The following is a 19,584-nucleotide window of genomic DNA, read 5'->3' on the forward strand; positions in this document are numbered from 1 at the left end:
GAGTAGTGAGCAGGAGTAAGGAGATATTACCCCTGTATGTGGCATTGGTGAGGTTGATATTAGAATAATGCATACATTACAATACTATTTAAAAAGATGCTGAAAAATTGGACAGTGTGGAAAAGAACCACAAAAATTGTATGAGGGTTGGAGAAAATGCCTTATAGTGAAAGAGAGACTTAAAGAACTAAATTTGCTGGGCTTATCAAAAAGAAAACTGAGGTGATTTGATTAGTGTATAAGTACTTCCATGGGGAAAATACTGGGTATTAAAGGGCTCTTTAATCTAGTGGAGAAAGGCATAACAAGAATCAATGGCTGGAAGCTTAAGCCAATTAAACGCAAATTGGAAATAAGGCACAAATTTTTAACAGTGAGGGTATTTAACTTCCTTTGCTATTGTGAGGAAATCATTTAGTCTCTCTGTGCCTCAGTTCCCCATCTATAAAATAGGGTAAGTACGATCATTCCATCTCACAGGGGTTTTGAGTCTAAGTATATTAAAGATTGAGGCACTCAGATAATATAATGGGGGTTCTCAGAACCCCTCAGAGCAATGAAAGCATTGCCCTCCTCACAAATCCAGGGAAATCTAAGGCATAGTGAACAAAAGGGGCATCATTATTCAGGCTATCAAGTGGATTTGCTCACTATAAAAATGACTACTCAGTAGTGTCCAGGGCTGTTTGCAGGGTCTGATTTCCAACTGAGATCTTCTCATTTTAGTAGAGTATAGAAAGGTGAATGGTAATTTATGCTGTGGCCTGAGCAGTACTGGACGTCAGGGTGGGGACTTTTTGCACCAATTCATTTACCTTGAAATGGGATACATGCACACTGTCACTACATGGGAGTATAACTACCATTAATGTAGAGTTGAATCTGAACTGGGGTAAATTGAACTGATGGATGTCCAGAGAGCCATCCTTGGGAGAGAATTTTGATGCATGGCATTTCCCACCAGTAACAGTCCCATCTTTGGAATTTTCTTACGCAGACAAGCCAGCTCATGGGTTAGAACTATTTTATGTTGCACTTTTCCATTTTTACTGATAGGTAGCAGAGATACGCCAGGATCAGAGATATTTTACTTTTCAACTTACTGAAAACTAAGCTAAAATGTAAGTGAAACACTTAAAAATATTCCATGAGGATAAAACCGAAGTTTATTTCTTTGAAAGGCCACTTTTTAAAATAGTCTTAAAATCATTACAATGTGACCACTGAAACATCCAACACTTAATAAAAAATATCTTTCAGAAGAAGCCCTGTACAACTAGCACAATAAAAAAGTCTTGCCGGGGGAAACACCGTTCCCTTGGTTTTCCCTCATCTGACTGATTACATAATACAGTCTGATTGGACAATTTTCTTTCTAAGCAGAAACTTTTTAGGACCTAACTTTTCAAAAGAGCTGAGCACCCACAACTCCCCTGTAAGTCAATGGGCCTTCTGTGCACTTAGCTCTAATGAAAATAGGCCTGTGGTTTGAATTGCATAACAAAAATAGTTTAACTTAGAGTTTTGCGGTGAGCAGATTCAGGCTGTTGCTGTTTGAGGATCAGTGTAAACCTAAGTCTGAATGTCGCTTATCATGATGTTCTATTTTCTAAGAATGACAGTGTGTGTAATGACAGACGTTTGAACGGTGACATACATGTTCTAAATGCTAAATTATGTTAATGTATCAAATGTTAGGTGCACAGTTAAAACATGCCTGTGTGAAAATTTTAACAAATCTTAGCGTCGTGTTGCACAGCTTGTATTTCAGTACACATAACTGCACAAAACATAAGTACCCTCCCTTCTGTGAGGAGCATATATAGATTAGTAGATTTTAAGGTCAGAAGGGACCTTGATCTTCTTCTAGTTTGACTTGCATAACACAGGTCAGAGAACCTCAGCCAGTAATTTCTATGTCAACTCTAACTTCTTTTGGTGCAATAGTATATAATTTAGAAAGATATGCATGTTGGTTTAAAGACTGAAAGTGACAGAGAATCCACTATATCCCTAGGTAAGTTGATCAAGTGGTTGATTACCCCTACTGTTAAAAATTTCGGCTTTATTTCGAGTCTGAATTGGCTAACCTTGTCTTCCAGCCATTGGATCTTGTTATGCCTGTTGTTGTTGTTGTTTAGAGCTATGTACTCTCAACAGTCTGTTCCCCTGCATATTTACCTGTAGGCAGTGATCAAGTTACGTCCTAATTTTCTCTTTGATGAACTCAGTGTATTGCATGTTAGACTCTTGTTGTAAGATACGGTGTATTTGCCAGATCTCTAATAGCTCTTTTAGCTTTCTTCTGAAGTTTCCAGTTCTTCATTCTTTTTGAAATGTGGACACTAGAATTAGGTATAGTGCTCTGTCATGCTGTATGTAGAGGTAATACCACCTCTCTACTCTTACATAATAACCTCCTTTTTATACAGCTAAGGATTGCAGCTGTACTCTTAAATACAGCATTGTATTGGGAGCTTATAGTTTTGTACCATGACGTGTAAGCCTTTTTCAGAGTTCCAGAATACAATCCCTTGTTCTGTAGGAGTGCCTTACATTTTTTATTCGTATGGTATGATCTTGCATCTGGTTGTATTAAAACGTGTGTTACTCAAATGAGCACACCTTACTAAGCAATCCAGGTCAGTACCTGGTCCAAGCCGGGAAAGCTAATGATCCAACCAGTGGACCAAGTTAGCTGATGAATCCTGGTCACATGCCATCTGAGACACATTACGCATTCACTAAGAAGTCTGTAACTGACCTGTCTCCCCTTCATTATTTACTACTCTACCAGTTTTCTATTTCCTTCCAGATAAGTGAGAGAGCTGTTGAATAGCATTGAGCTGAGAACAGATACTGCAGGACCCCTTAGAAACAGTTCCATAGGATGGTGATTCCCTATTTAGTTATTTTTGTGATTATCAATTAACCAGTTTTTAATCAGATTAACATGGGCTGCATTAATTTTTTTTGTGTAGTGCTGTTTTACTGGAATGTCATGTGGGACCAAGTCAAATGCCTTACAGAAGCCTAAGTAATTATGTCACAGTTGCTTTTATCAACCACATCTATAAATTTCAATAACGCAGTTTATATCAACAAAAACGATATCAGATTTGTTTGACTAGACCCATTTTCCATAAAACCATGTTAACTGGCTTTAATTATGCAACCATCTTTTAATTGTTGACTACATGCATCCCATATCAGCTTTTTCCATGACTCTGCCAATGAATGATGTCAGGCTCACTGGCCTATGATTTCTCAGATTATTTCATTTACCATTTTTAGATATAGACACAGCATTAGGTTTTTGCTAGTCCTCAGAAACTTTCCCATCGTTCCAAGACTTGTTAAAAATCAACATTAATGGATCCAGGCGCTCGTAAGCTAATTCTGTTAATACGCTGCAGTGTCCTGCAGATTTAAATTTTTTTTAAAATCTTTAATGATGGGTAAAAAGTATTTAATAAAGATGGTAACATACGAATCTATCACCCTGCTTCTTTTGGAATACAGAACAGAAATTTGTATTGAATACTTCTGCCTTTCCTGCATCATGATTCATATTTTTATCATCCTTGTCTACTATCAGACCTATAGCATTGCTAGGATTTGGGTTTTTTTCTGATATAGTTAAGGAATATATTCTTCTGTTAATCCTACTGGGCCCTTTTCTTTCCACAGATATCTTTGTTTCCCATATCAATTGTCTGCAGTTCCTAACTGCTGATTTGTACTCGTTGCTATCAGTGTCTCCTTTTTTCCCATTTGTTATGTTTGTGTATTATCTAGACAATACAGTACAGAAAAAATACCAGACTCTCAATCACCTTTTACAGCATATGTGTTATGAGAGACTTTGTGAGCTCCTAATAGAAAATATGACAATTGTGGACTAGTTAATATTGCATCAAAAAAGGCAAGATCCATGATCTTTTACACTTTTAATGTTTTCCGGTCTGATGTTACATCAGTTTTATGGAGAATTTTTCTGTATAGTTTATTCAGGAATTTACTATTTCTTATATAAATTGCCCCAGCAGTAGCCCCTGTATATATCCAGTTGGGCAAGGAGAACATGCAGAGATCCCAGAGGTGGTGGGACTTCATTAAGCTCTGCTAAAATCTTTACAAGTGTTATCTATTCCAGTTTAGAATAACTTTTTCAATTTGCAAACAATTTTCACTATTAAACTCTCTTCCACAGTCACACAAAGGCATTTGTTATCATTGAACACTATACCCATATCAGCTGTAATATTTCAGCACCTTTTTCAGTAGCTTTTTTATAACCTTTTAAAATATTTTTAAATCGGAAAAGTTGCCCAAAATTCAAAAATTGCTGCAGTATGCTGCATTATTTGGAAAAAAAAAATTGCATTTTTCTAGACTAAGTAGACCAGACTAGACCAAGTATGGGAAATGTCATCTCAAAAGCCTACTCTTTTGGAAAGTTGAACATATGAAAATGGATAAAACATTTCTCAGCCAGCTAACACAGTTGTTACAGAGTTAACTGATTATATATATATATGCATGTATGTATATGTGTGTGTTATATCTTGGCTGGATGGAGAGGGGGATATAAATAAAACTGTCATAAATAGGCAACTGTCAATTTAGGAAAACACTCAAACCTCCAATTACAATAACAATTATATGGGATGAAAAGTTCTAGTGACAGTTGACTCTTTTCCCCCTCCTGAGTCTAGATCTAACGTTTCATAGATTCAATTCACTGCTTCCATCCAACAGCAGTTGTAGGCTCACTCCTCTCTTCCTGAGAACTTTGGAATTGTGAGATGTTAAACTGTACTAGGAAATCTAGAAAATTGGAATGTGGAGCTTAACTTGATTTCTGTTCTTCCTCTAGGGCAGTCTAAAGGCCTTGTGGATAGAAATCCCCTCCTTCTACTCCTGTGTGTATGCCAGAGCAGCCTAGCCCTTTCTGCTGTTTTATGGCTCCTGCTACCGGCTCTCCACAACAATGCAACAGACCAGTCATATTGCATACCACCACCACCAATGCTAGCAAACCATCCAGATGGCTGTAAACCTTCAGAAAAGGTCAGTAATGAAGGTGTAAAGTATTCGAAACATAACACAAATGACACCACTGCAGTAAGGCTTGTCTGTATCTGGTGTGTCTCAGAGAGAAGGGAGGATCTGTAGCATCTGCAGAGTTGAGTACTTCGGCATCATGGACTTCAGTGAAGACCTCAGTCTGTCACTTCAAGGCCATTGTGTCTCAGGTTAGCTGTCAATAGTTTAGACGAGGGTAGCAGAAAACCTGCTCTAAGCATTTAATTAGTACATCAGTGATATATTTTAGTTATACTTGTATCTGCTTCCCTGCTGATCGGAAATATCCTTTAGTTAGAATTTCAACTCCATTTTTTCATCTCTCAACATAAAGCCTAAATTCAAGTCTGTTCTTCAGACAGAGGATTCTGTATGTGAAAACTTCTGACCCAAAAGGATGGAATCAGATTAATTTTGCTTGCTGCATCAGGATGGATAGCTATTGGGGTGAGGAGTGTGTATATCTATCCTCCACTAGATGTCTTCACTGTTGATTGATTCATTTCTCCATAATGGGATTATTGCACCAGTAAAACTAACACCTTTCAAAAGACTAACTTCCAAATATATATTTGGAAGGACTCTTTGGGATGAACTAGTTCCCCTTCAACAGGACAAAAGGGGAAAATGTTCCTCTGTTCCAAAAATATATTGATCAGTCATGGCCCTTTCTCCGATACACAGTAAGCTCCAAAAGATTAATTCAGTTAGAGAGGAGGCAGGTGCTGTAAAGTTGATTATGAAAAGTACAATTTGAATAGACAGCATCAATTTGAAAAAAGTTTCTCTGAATTCTTTTTTCCTACTATAATTACAAGTAGCGCACAAGTTTAAAAGTCCCGTCAGCAGTATTGCCCAGCTAAGGCAGACTAGTGCCTGCCTGTTCTGACACCACGCTGCGCCCCAGAAGCGGCCAGCAGTGGGTCCGGCTTCTAGGCAAGGCGGCCACGGGGCTCTGCATGCTGCCCTCGCCCCGAGCACTGGCTCTGCCCGGCCAATGGGAACTGGGTGTAGTAGGATGGTGCCTGTGGGAGAGAGTCGTGTGAAGCCGCTTGTGCACCTCTGCCTAGGAGCTGGACTTGCTGCTGGCCGCTTCTGGGGTGCAGCATGGTCCACTGTGCCAGCACAGGCAGGAAGCCTGCCTCTGCACCCCAGCTGCGCTGCTGACGGGGAGTCGCCAGAGTTACATCCATGCCCCAATCCCCTGCTCCAGCCCTGAACCCTATAAACCTGGAACCCCTTCCTGCACCTCAAGCCCCTTATCCCTGGCCCCTCCCCAGAGCCTGCACCTCCAGCCCAGAGCCCTGACCCCTCCTCCAGCCCAGAGCCCTGACCCCTCCTCCAGCCCAGAGCCCTGACCCCTCCTCCAGCCCAGAGCCCTGACCCCTCCTCCAGCCCAGAGCCCTGACCCCTCCTCCAGCCCAGAGCCCTGACCCCTCCTCCAGCCCAGAGCCCTGACCCCTCCTCCAGCCCAGAGCCCTGACCCCTCCTCCAGCCCAGAGCCCTGACCCCTCATTCCCGGCCCCACCCCGCAGCCCTCACCCCTGCACCCCAACCCCCTGCTCTAGCCTAGAGTCCCTCCTACACCCTAAACCCCTCATGCCTAGCTCCATTGAGTCGTGGGCCTCAACAATTTTCTTCAACTGGGTCCCCAGTAAAAAAGTTCAAAAATCACTGCCTTACAATATGTGCCAAGTACTTACGTTAAACAATCCGTTCCACCTTGCATTTGCTGTGGTGCTAGGAGTTCCGCCCAGACCTAAAGAAGAGCTCTCTGTGGTTCAAAAGCTTGTCTCTCTCATCAAGAGAAGTTGGTCCAATAAAAGATATCGCACCCACCTTGTCACTGCACTTAGTTACAGTTTATAGTTGCGTTTGAAGTTAATTACCATTGTATGCCCTCTGTTTTCACACTCAATTTTCTGAAGCATTGACTATTGGGCTGAAACTTTACTTGCTTGGTTTCTCTTCCAATATGATTTTTTTTTGATGGGTAAAAAAATCCTCAACTGCTTTTGAGTATTATGAGGATATAAACTTATAGCTATATTTTGTACAAACAACCAAAAAGAGGTTTAATTTTGAAACTTGGCATGTAAGTAGTTACTGAGTACATGTATGTATGAATGACTGATTTGGGAAAAAATTGGCAAAGTGATAAGCAGTTGAGTACTCTAAAAAACTATCTGCCAAGAATTTTAGTAGAGCCTAATAAAGCACCACCACTGCTTCTCAAACTTGCATAAGGTTGACTTCAAACGTGAAGAACGCAAGTTGTCAAAAACCCCAGTCCCTTAAAATGATGAATTGAAGATCACACACTTAAAGGATCTGTCTGGGCCTGTTGTGTAATGCAACAAATGGCAAATTCTAAGCTTTCATGACACTTCCTCCGAACCCCATCCCCAGCACGCAAGCATTGCATGAAATCGGGGTCCCCAGCGTGGTGCCCACGGGTACGATGGCTCCCACCGGGACATTTTTGTGCACCTGCAGGAAACCCCGCTGCTGAAATGCCTCCGAGAAGCGTTGCCATTTCTCAGCGGCATTTTGGCGGTGATGCTTCTTGCCCTTGCCGCTTCTTGGTGGCAGCATTTTGGCAGCGGGGTGCCTGGCGCCCTCCACAGTCTTCTGGGAATAGCAATATGCTATTTCCACAAGAAAGGTTGGGGACCACTGCACTAAATGGTAGAACATTACCACCTATGGTAGTTAACCCACTGTGTAAAAACTTTCTCAAATCAGTGACAAGATCAGAAGTTATAACTGGAGTTGAAAAAATGTTAATGGGACCATTTTCCATCAAAGAATGCAGTTCCATTTAAGTCAAAAATGCATAGCAAAATTTTGCTTCATTTAAAAAAAGGGAAAAAGTTCCAACATCCTAAACATCCCATTTTGACACTTTCAGAACTAAATGTTGGATTTTTGCTTTCAAAATGACTTTCTAGCTTGATATTTGTAATTTGTATTGTTACATTGTTTTAAATGTAAAATATATATTTATAATTTTTACATTTTATACACTGAAGATTTATAATACAGGTTATTCAGAGGAAATTTCCAGGCAACTATAATTATTTTCTCTGTATCCCAAAGTTTTTGTGTCCAGTGAACTTTTAGAATACTAATAGAATAATTTAACATTTCCTTAGGGAAATAGTTCTACGGCCTGAGACCTCACTGTTAATACATTTAACCTCCTATTCACTTTAAAGTTACCTTTGCTCTGTTCCATAGCATTACTCATTTTACTCCTTTGAGCCAGTTGAAGCCAGTACCTTACTCAGTGGTCCTACACATTTGAAATAGTTATTTCCTTAGTTTTTGTTTAGTCAAACTGTACAGATGTAGTTTTCTTATTCTTGGCCTTTTATCATTTTACTTATCCTACTTAGTTCCTTTCAGCTTCTTGATGTCAGCCTGGATTTGATTTGCCAAGAATGTGTGCAATATTCTAGATAGAATCCAACCTGTTACAGTGAAGATGAACATCTTGGTAGGCCATGATGTAATACCTGAGATCTCATTGGGTTTTTTCTTGATTCTAATTGCCTTCAAAGCTCATCTCATTTTGAGACTCTCTCTCATATTGGATCCCTCTTAGGCATTACTGACTTCTTGTTACCTTCATCACATTCAGTGTGTGTAAAAGTATCATTCCCCAAATTGATTGGTTTATTTTAATAGATCAAATTTAATTTGACTTGTTTTTCCAGTTTGTTCTGTGGTCTAGGTGACAGTCCTTCATTCTTACTTTGCTTTGCATGTCTTCAGATCCCTCTTCTGGACCCTTCTAACTGTTGAGGGCTTGTGGGGAAGTTGTTCCTTTCTCAGCAGTTCTCCATTTAATACTTCTCATAAAAGGACAATGCTTAGTGATTTTCCCCCCCCCCTTCCCACAGGTTTTCCCTACAGTTCTTAATACCATATTCTCTAATGGTCCCTCTTCAGTTGGCTGACTCCCCCATTTGACTTTTTCCCCAAATTCGATACTCTATGAATATATGTACATTCATTGTGTCTCCCCTCCACCCCATGCTTTAGCTTGCATAAAGAGTTAATGATTAGGAATCATTCTCCTCTTATTGTAGCTTTGTTTTTGATTGTGTTTCTAAAGCTTCCTGTCTCTCTTTATAGAGAACTCAACATTTTAATTCATTTAAGATGGAAGTTGCTGTATTCAGCAGTTTCTATTGACTGATGCCTTATAAAGGACCCCTGAAATGTCTCTGGTATTTCATTGATTGTTTGCTTTGTTTTAAGAGTCGTTCTTACTTTGTTTATGTCTCCTTGAAAGTCGTTTTTTTTTTTTTGTTTGTTTTTTTTAAAACATCATTGGCTTGGTAGTGTTTGGTCTTATGTTCTCCATGGGAGTTGGAGTACTGCAGCTTGGAATCCATAATTCTTTAAGGGTAACAACTGAATTGTAACATAATTTTTTATACCTGCTATCTGTTCACATATTAATACCAGAATTAATGACACTCACATGTTTTCCTTAATTCCTTTGTTCTCCAGGGTCATAGACAATCTATTTTCTTAATACGTGCTTTGGAAGTATCTGAATGAAGTTTTGCAGTTTGAATGCTCTGAAGAGGATGTGAAAATATACAGGCAGTCTTATTGGATTGCCAGCTATCTGATATCTGTGTGAATAGGGATGAATCCACGAATCTGTACTAAATGGGCAGACTCTCAGAAAATTAGGTGATACAAATATTGGATATCTGCTTGCTGGCTGATTTCATTTCCATTTAAGATATTTTAATTTGATGAATTTTTAAAATGTTGGTTTGAAGTAAAATTTAGTTTGCATCCTATACTAGGAAAAAAAATGAAAGTATGAAAATTTAGAACTGTGAAACTACGCTACTTGTGCTTAGTTGCATGAATCACACAACAACTTCCTTAAGGCATATGCTTACTAGGTGCTGGAAATTCTCATAATAGCAAATGTCCATCTGTCTTTATTTACGGGGTATTTTAACTTTAAAAAAACTGGCTAGTTAGGCCAATTCTCATAGATTTTGTTTGAGGCCAGAAGAGACCATCATAATCATCTAGATTGCACATTGCAGGCTACAGAACCTCACTCACCTATTCTGGCAGAGTTACTGAAGTTCTCAAACCTTGATTTAAAGATGTCAAGTTACAGAGAATCTTCCAATTACTCTAGTTCAAACGGTCAAGTGACCTGTTGCCCATGCTTCAGAGAGGCAAAAAACCTGAGAGTCTCTGCCAATCTGACCTGGAGGAAAATTCCTTCCTGACCCCGAATATGGCAGTCAGTCAAACCTTGAGCTTGTGGGTGAGATTGACGAGCGAGGCACCTGGGAAAGAATTCTATGTAGTAATTCTAGAGCCCTCCCTATGTAGTGTCCCATCTCTGGCCACTGGATATATTTGTGAATAGCAAACGTATGCAGAGCCCTGAAAATCTGCGGATATTCACAGACCATGTATCCGCACAGGGCTCTACTTATATGGGTGATATTCCATTGCAGGCAACCTCATCGTATCATCCCCAGCATAAATTTATAAAGCTCGGTCTTGAAACAGTTTAAGTTTTTGAAAATGTAGTCTAATTTCATGCCTAAACTTGTTGATGGCCAATTTATATCCATATGTTCTTGTGATAGCATTGGCCCTTAACTTAAATAATTCCTCTTTCTCCCTTTATCTCTCTGCTATATTTTATAAAGAATAATCATATCTCCCCATAGCCTTCATTTTGTTAGACTAATCAAGCCAAGCTTCTTAAGGCAAGTTAAGCTCTACTCTCATAAGGCAAGTTCTCCATTCCTCTGATCATCCTAGTAGCCCTTCTCTGCACCTGTTCTGGGTTGATTTCATCTTTTTTAAACACAGGAGATCAGAATTGGACACAGTATTTCACCATGCCAATATTTTCACCGGTCTCACCAGTGCCTTGTACAATGGTGGTAACACTTCTCCATCTCCACTGGAAATACCTGATCTAATGAATCCTAGGGTTGCATTAGCCTTTTTCAGCGCCACATCACAATGGTGGTTGTCATTCTGTGATCAACCAACACACAGGTCTTTCTCCTCCTCTGTCACTTCCGACTAGTAAATCCCCAGTTTATAGCAAAAATTCTTCTTGTTAATCCCTAAGTGCCTGACTTTGCACTACTATATTACATTTCATCCCATTTCTATTAGGTTTTCAAGGTTGTCCGTATCTTTTTGTATGACATTCCTGTTCTCTTCCATATTGGCAATACCTCCCAACTTTGTGTGATCTGCAAATTTTATTAGTGCACACCCACTTTTTGTGCCAAGGACATTAATGAAAATGTTAAATAAGATTGGTCCCGAGTATGATCCCTGAGAAACTCCACTAGTAATCTCCCTCCAGCCTGACAGTTCTTTTTAGTATGGGCCATTGTAATCTCCCTTTTAACCTGTTCCTTATACACTTTTCAATTCTCATATTAATTCCCATCTTCTATAATTTAACTAATTATTTCATATGTGGAAGTATCAAATGCTTTACTGAGATCCAGGTAAATTTTAAGGTAAGTGATTTTCTAGACACAGGAAATGCAGTATATCTAAAGAAAGAGATCTGGTTGGTCTGGCACAGTCTACCTTTTTAAAACCATGTATTTTATCCCAATTACCATTAACCTCTTTTTTTAATTGCTGCTTCTTTCCAAATTTATCCTAAGATCTTGCATACAATTGAGGTCAAATTAACAGTCCTTCTTCCATTCCTTGCAGGCTTTTTGCTTTCCAGCAATAACCTGTCTGAGATGCTTGTTTAATCTATTTTGGTCTGGAACCCTTCCTTACATGACGTCCCCTCCCCACTCCTGGCTTAGGGTGCAGGATTCAGATATTTTCTGCAACTTTGACTTAAATTCCAAGTCTCCTCCACATTCAGATCCTTGAGTTCTACAGTCCAGTTAACTTCCCTAACTAATTCTCATTTTTAAAGTTTTTTTTTAAAGGTTGTCCTTTTGAAATCAAGAACCCTAGATGCAGGACCTATTTTTGTTTATCCTTTTAGTTTAAACTGAATTAGCTTATCTTTGCTGATGAGCTGAGATGACTATGCTGTCTGGACCATGTGAGCAGGTTGGAAGACACTCATACCCAAGGACATGCTATATGGGGAGCTATCAGAGGGAACAAGAAAAAAAACGAAGTCCCAAGCTTTGCTATAAGGACACATGCAAGCAAGATATCAAGGAATTTAGAATTGATCCTGACCTATGGGAAATCTTGGCAAGCGATAGTAACAAGTGGGGCCATCATCTCCATCAGGGTATCAAAGTCCATGACAGGAGCTGGTTCCTACAGCTTAAAGAGAAAAGAGCCCATGGGAAGCAAGCAGCTCCCATCAAGATACATACATTTGCAATGACTGCCAAAGATCATGCAAACTTTGGATTGGCCTATTCGGTCATGTGAGACATTGCAAACCATCTACATCATAGGCTGCAATTCCCACAGTCTCTTGCAGATGAAAGGATGCCAACAAAAAACCAAAAAGAATTAGCTCATGATCACTCGAACCAAGGTTGTCCTCGACAATAATTTCTTCTGTAAGGTCCTCGCTACTTACCGGTACTAAATATAAAATAGTATCACCTCTTGGTTTCGTAACTACTTGATGAAGAAGTCTTCTGGATGTCACATCAAGGAATATCTGGATCCTATTTTTTGTTAGCAGCATTTGTTCTCCAATCTGTATCTGGGAAATAGAAGTCTCCCATAATCTCAATTCATGGTAGCATTTACTTCATTAAAATATCCAGTTCCAGATATTGGAGGTCTTTAGCAGACCACAAGCACTATCCCAGTGGAGTCTGTTATCATTTTTCCACCAAAGTGATTTTTGACCCAGACAGATTGTTTTATCCATTCCGTCACTAGTTATTTCTTTAGCCTACCTCATCATTAATATGCAGTGCTACTCCACCACCTTTACTTTTATTTTTCTTTCCTGAACAGCACATATCCTTCAATATCTGTGTGTGTGTCATGTCAGCTATTTCACCACGTGTCCATTATCCCTATAATACCTGATTTCACTTCCTGCACCAGTAATTCTAGTGCCTTGGTTACCTAGTTCTCTTGCTTTCAGAAAGGTGACAATGGCATGTTTTTTTGACAAACGATTTAACATAATTTTTCTTTTGTTTCCATGTCTAAGAGAAATCTTTGATTCTTCAAGCTCTTGTCCATATTTCACTCTTGGTATGCATGGACACCCAAAGTACTCAAATTCAGAATCTTTTTGTCCAGCACTGTGAGTTTAGGGCCAGATGTAAGTGTCCCATTAAAGGGCGGGGCAACTTCAGCCATCCTTCAGTTTTTTTACTGCCTGTGGCTGAGATACACTGCTAGGGTTCTATGTTCCTCTTGCTCTCTGAGTAATTCTTTATAGTGTATATAGTTTGATATGCATAGTGCTAGAATTGTTAGTCGTCGTTTTTTAATCTATTTTTTTCTTAACTTTCCTGAGACGACTTGTACTAGGTCTAGCCCTTATGGCAAAGCTAAAGTTTCCTTGGTTTTACACTGCAATATAGGCAGTTTTAATACTGCTGGTTAATGATGGGTGTATGAGGTGCCTTATTGAGGGGCATATCTATTTGTTGGTCATTCTGTAAGAGAACACAAAACTTGAGAGAGGCTCACCTACAGCACTTTTTGTTGGAGAAAGGTCTTTGTGTCCTGTCTCAGATCCTGGAGTGGCTGAAACTGAGAAGCCTAAGCAAATGCTTTCAAAAAGTTCTCCAGTGATCTTGGGGTTAGCTCAGATCTTTGGGACTATGTCTCAGACATTATCCTTCATGAGCAATAAAGCTTCTGGGAGTAAGGCTTGGAAAGAGCACAGTTTTCTTGGGTTTGCCAGGGCTAGCATTAGACTTGCTGGGGCCTGGAGCTGAAGCCCAAACCCAAGCCCCACTGCCCAGGGCCAAAGCCGAAGCCTGAAGGCTTCAGACCTGGGTGGTGGGGCTCAGGTTACAGGCCCCCCACCTGGGGCTGAAGCCCTTGTGCTTTGGCTTCGGCCCCCTGACCTCGGTGGTAGGGCTCAGGCTTTGGCTTTGGCCCCCCATGCTGGATCTCAGTCCCCCATCCTGGGGTCCAGTAGTAATTTTTCTTGTCAGAAGGTCGTTGCAGTGCAATTACATTTGAGAGCCCTTGCACTAGAACCACCTGGCAAACCCCAGCTACAGTCACAGCTACGTGTTATGTCCCTTTCAAGGGCTCTGAATTCCTTTTCTCACCCATCTCCCAATTGTTGATGCAAGTGGGGCAAACATTGCTATAAAACCACCCTATATGACAGACTAAAAGCTTCTGGATCTCATGGGAAGGAAGGCCTACTGTAGTTTTATTTTGCAAATTACCAAGCATTGATGGCCAAGTACAACTTTGCCAACTACAAAAACTTTTCCTGGTTTATTGAGCACCTTCCCTGGGATCAAAGGGAACAATTCCAGGCCACTGTTGCTGAAAGACAGTTGCTGACAAAAGTATCTTTGCAGGCAATACTTGATGTTGCGGACTCCATTCCATCTCTGTACTCCACAAGCATTGCTGGTGGTGGTGATGCATAGTGATTCCTGGCTGCAGTTGTCTGGCTTCCTCAGGGAAGTTCAAAATGCAGTTGAGGATCTGCCATTGGATGGATGGAAGCTGTTTGCAGAGACACTGAGTTCTTACATATCCTTAAAGATTTCAGGGACGCATTATGCTCATTAGGGATCTATACTTCTGCAAACAAATGGAAGTTCAGCAGATTGCAGATGGCTCAGAGATCCTGCTCTATCCAAATTGCAGATGGCTCAGAGATCCTGCTCTATGCTCAGAGATCCATTCTCTGAACTCCAGAGACCCATAGAACCCCCCGGGAAGATGTTCAGGTTCTAGAGAGAAAGATCCACTAACCCAGTGGTTCTCAAGTAGGGGGTTTATGTACCCCCTGAGGGCTTAGAGGTCTTTCTGGGGGTACATCAACTCATCTTTATGTAGCCTGTTGTAAAACTAGGCAAATATCCAAAGCACTAGCAAAGTCTGTACAAACTAAAACTATACACTGAAATGTAAGTACACTGTTTGTATTCCAATTTATTTTGTAATTATATGGTAAAAATGAGAACATAAGCAATTTTTCAGTAATAGTGTGCTGTGACATTCTTTTGTATTTTTAGGTCTGATTTTTTTTAAGCAGGTAGTTTTTACGTGAGGTGAAACTTGTGGGTACGCAAGACACATCACTCTGCAAGGTGTACGGTAGTCTGGAAAGGTGGAGAGCCACTGCTCTAACCCATCTGATGCGGCTTCTCAACAGGCATCATCGAAGTGCCAGTTTTGCCAGGACTGTCCAAGGTTCATATTCCCACCCCTCATTAGCCTGCTAGCTTCAGTATTTTGCCCTCATTCCCCCATTTGGAAACACACTCCCGCTTTCAGCATGAATGGGAGCACCTTATCTCAGACAAATGGTGCTGGAAGTAACATAATTGGGCTACACCATCCACTTTACTTTGCTCTCTCCTTTCCCTTCCCGGTCCCTCTTCAGGCACCCTTCTCATGTGCCCCTGATTAGATAGGAAGTAGGCAACTTTCTTCGTCTAGGAGCAATAGAACTGGTACCTGCTCAATATAAGGCAAAAGGTTTCTATTCAGACTATTTCCTTGTAGGAGAATGGTGGGTAGAGACAAATTCTAGGTTTCAGACTCCTAAACAGATTTGTGAATCCCAGAAATTCAGGTGATGCTGGCAGTGATAAATTATTTGCTACGTTCGGGGGATTGGTTTTTGTCTGTTGACCTCCAGGGTGCCTACTTCTGTATAGCAGTGCATCTGCCACTTAAGAGATTCCTCCAATTTGTGGTAGGCAAAGATCATTTTCAGTATCGAGTCCTCTTGTTTTGCCTCGCCTCTGCTCTGAGAGTATTGTTGAAGATTCTGTTCGCCAGAAGCAGGGAATGAGCGAAAGGGGATGGATCACTTGATTATCTGTTCTGTTCATGCCCTCTGGGGCACCTGGCACTGACCACTGTCAGAAGACAGGATAGTGGGCTAGATAGACCTTTGGTCTGACCCAGTAGGGTCATTCTTATGTTCTGTGAGTAGTGGTGGCTTACCTCCGTAGCTAGACTGTTCCTGTAGCATACCTGTACCTCGACTATTGGTTATTCAAATGTCGACTTTAGCAAGAAGTGTTATCTGCCACAAGGACAGCACTTTCTTTGTTTTTGGACCTGCCTCCAGCTGATCATAAAAAAATCCAGACAAATGCCTGTTCAGAACGTACAATTCGTAGGGGATTTGTCTGGATTCCCTAACATCTAGGACATCCCTTCCCATGGACAGGTTCTGGACAGTATTGAGCCTCCTCAAAACAATTCAAGACTGCCCCAGACATCAGTCAAAAACTGCCTTCAGCTTCCAAGTCTCATGCTGTTTGCACTTCCATGACAAAGCATGCAAAGTTACACCTTCGCTATTTCCAGGGGTGGCTCAGAATGGCTTACTCACCAAACAGTCTAAACAAAGAAGTGTAGATTCCCCAGCAGATGAAGCATTCCCTAGACTAGTGGAAGATTCATCGCAATATAGGGGTGGAGGATGTCCCCTTCCTCCAACTAGAACTGATAGCGACTAACAGGTGCATCTCAGCATTGAAGGATACACCTCGGCTCCCTGAGAGTACAGGGCAGATAGTCACTTCCAGAGCCCACTTTCCATATCGATCTCCTGGATCTCAGAGCAGTTATGAATGTCTATCTTCATTTCCTTCCTCTCATCAGACACAGATCTATCAAAGTCGTGACACTACTGCATGTTTTATATCAATCGGCAAAAAGGGACAAGATCGCTTTTCCTCCGCACCAAAGCAATAAAGCTGTGGAATTGGTGCATAAAGCATCACATAAGGATCTCAGCAATGTGTATCTCTGGCTTATAGAATGCCAGAGCTAACACACTCAGCAAGCACTCCTCCCAATATTACTAATGGGAGTTGGATTCTTGGGTTCTATTTGCAAGATTTCAGACTTGAGGGTTTCCAGATGTAAAGCTTTTCGCCACAACTACAAACTAAAAATGTCATCTGTTTTTCTCAAGGGGAGGTTTAGATCACAATTCGCTGGGGGATACCTTCCTTCTGCCTTGGATGGGCAGACTGTTTTATGCCTTCCCTCCTCCACCTCTCATCCTCAAGGTGATAAACAATATCAAGCAGAACAAAGCCGAAGTTATTCTGATAGGCCCGATGTGGTAAAGGGAAGTGTGCTTCCCTTAGCTGTTTCACCTCATTCTCTCTCTTCAAATCGATCTTCCAGCTGTTCAACTCCTCTCTCAGGATGCCGGATGCCTGGTACATCTCAACTTGGGCATTCTTTGCTACAAGGTGTGGTTCCTAGGTGGTTTGCAGGGCTAGGCATGCTGCTTTGCAGAGGTACGACATACTATTAAATAGGAGAAAAGTTTCCACCGGAACTATTTACCTTCAAAAGCGGACAACATTTGGCCACTGGTGCAAACTCCACAGTGCTACCCTTGAATCTGCTCTGCTTCCCCTCGCTCTGGAGTACCTGCTATAACTTAAGAACACAGGACTGTCCCTCAATTCCATAAAAGTTCGCTTGGCAGCCCTGACAGCCTTAGGTTTCTCTGTTTGTTCACCCCACAACTGCTAGATTTAGGGAATCTCTTCCCACAGATAAAGGTTTGTACTCCTGCTTGAGATCTGAATTTGATTCTCAAAAGCCTCACAAAGCCTGCATTTGAACCAGTGGCAACCTGCTCCTTATTTAGTTTATCAAGGAAAGCAAACTTCCTAGTGGTGATTACCTCAGCCTGCAGAATCTGAGAGATTGGGGCTTGAATAGTAGACCCGCCTTTTGCGACATTTCCCAAGGATAAGGGTTGGGGTCTTACATCAAACAGATCTATTACTATCCACTTATCCACAATGGGTTCCTAGTGCTAAAAATAATTTAACTGATAGTATGGACCTGGCAAAACTATATTTCAGTAGAGCTGCAGAAAGCAAGTTTTATCCTCAAGTTATCCAACATTTATGAGTAGGCTTGGAAGGATTAGATTTTTATCAATAAATGTTGATTTCACCCAACACACAGAAATAAAAAAATATGTATATATATACTATATTTATTCGTTGGCAGTCATAATTTACAGATAGGCCAAGTAAGAAAAAGGCTGTTGGAGAACTTCAGTAGCATTTGATTTAGTGATATTTACCTTGTATATTTTGACATATGATGACAATTTGTGTTTTAAGTGTCAAAGCTTTAACTTTTGAATCAGTGTCTACTGACATTAAATTTCCTACAACTGTGAAAATTTAAATTGAGAACCTTAAAAAATGCATAGAAATATTGTTTTTAAAAAAATGATTGATTTATTTATTGACCAGGTTGATTTGCTGGTCTAGATAGGCTCAAGAATGGAGTTTTGGGGCAGTAGCAGAATTAAAATGGCTTGTCTCCAAGAGGAGTGGCCGTATTAACTATTCGTGTTTGACTTGTTTTTATATGTGATCAAAAAACAAACTGATGGTATTTGTATATTAGTCTAATAAACAAAGATTTGCACATCTCTAGTGGGCACTACCTCACTGAGAAACCAAAAACGGTTTCATATAGGCCACGAAGCATCCATCAGATGGCATTAAATTAGGCACTCCTGATGGATTTGATTCATAGCTGTTTAAGGCCAGAAGGAATCACTGTTCATCTAATTCTGACCTCCTACATAATACAGGCCAGAGAATCTCACTTTGTAATTTACTCCTGGGGGAATTCTGTGCTGCCAGGAGGGAATTGGGTGCACTGCCACATGGCGGGACTGCTACATAAGGGCTGGGTTCCAATCCCAGAAACAGCGCACGCCGGCATGCAGTGTGGCTCTGCATGTTGGAAGATGGTGCTCATCAAGGGAATTGTGAACCTGGGCTGAGGGAGTGCCAGAGACAGCGGAGCAAGCCCGCCACCCTGCTCCCTGGCAGGAGCTCGAGAGCTGGATAAAAACGTCTGACAAGCCAGAAGTGGCCCGCTAGCCGTAGTTTGCCCACCCCTGGTCTAGGATGTTTCTTAAGGAGTACAGAAATTACATGGTTTCTATAATGACCAACCTAAACCAGATCACGTATTATAAATCGACAGCATTGCTTTTAAATCATTAAAGAAAATGGTAGTTCACAACATATTTTCGGTTAGAACCATGTAAAAAGGAATTTTGGCTTCAGATCAGTGTTGTATCTGCTTAAATACAGCATATAGCATAGAAACCTGTTTAAGATCATTAACGGCAGTGTAATCCTTTGTAAATTAAATAAACTTGTATGTTGAAGATTACTGATGAAGTTGGTCCAAAATGAAAAAGAATAGCATGGTTGTGATATGGACAGAAGACTTATTATTTATTATTTTTGTTTTCAGTTATATAGGTGTGAGAAGCTGGAATGTAACTTTTAACTTGCT

General features: G+C 40.7%; 1 protein-coding gene across 11 annotated transcripts in view; it reads left to right on the plus strand.

Annotated features, from left to right (window-relative positions):
* Positions 1–19,584, plus strand: part of GALNT1 (polypeptide N-acetylgalactosaminyltransferase 1) — a 193,756-nt gene that overhangs the window by 47,463 nt on the left and 126,709 nt on the right. For 10 of the 11 annotated variants that reach the window (XM_073332672.2, XM_073332679.2, XM_073332671.2 and 7 more), the window contains one exon: positions 4,880–5,073. The gene's annotated coding sequence lies outside the window, so the exon portion shown is untranslated. The remainder of the gene's footprint in view (positions 1–4,879; positions 5,074–19,584) is intronic. The other variant, XM_073332676.2, reaches the window with a different exon arrangement.

This window comes from Lepidochelys kempii, chromosome 2, assembly GCF_965140285.1.
Source record: "Lepidochelys kempii isolate rLepKem1 chromosome 2, rLepKem1.hap1, whole genome shotgun sequence".
Lineage (NCBI taxonomy): Eukaryota > Metazoa > Chordata > Testudines > Cheloniidae > Lepidochelys > Lepidochelys kempii.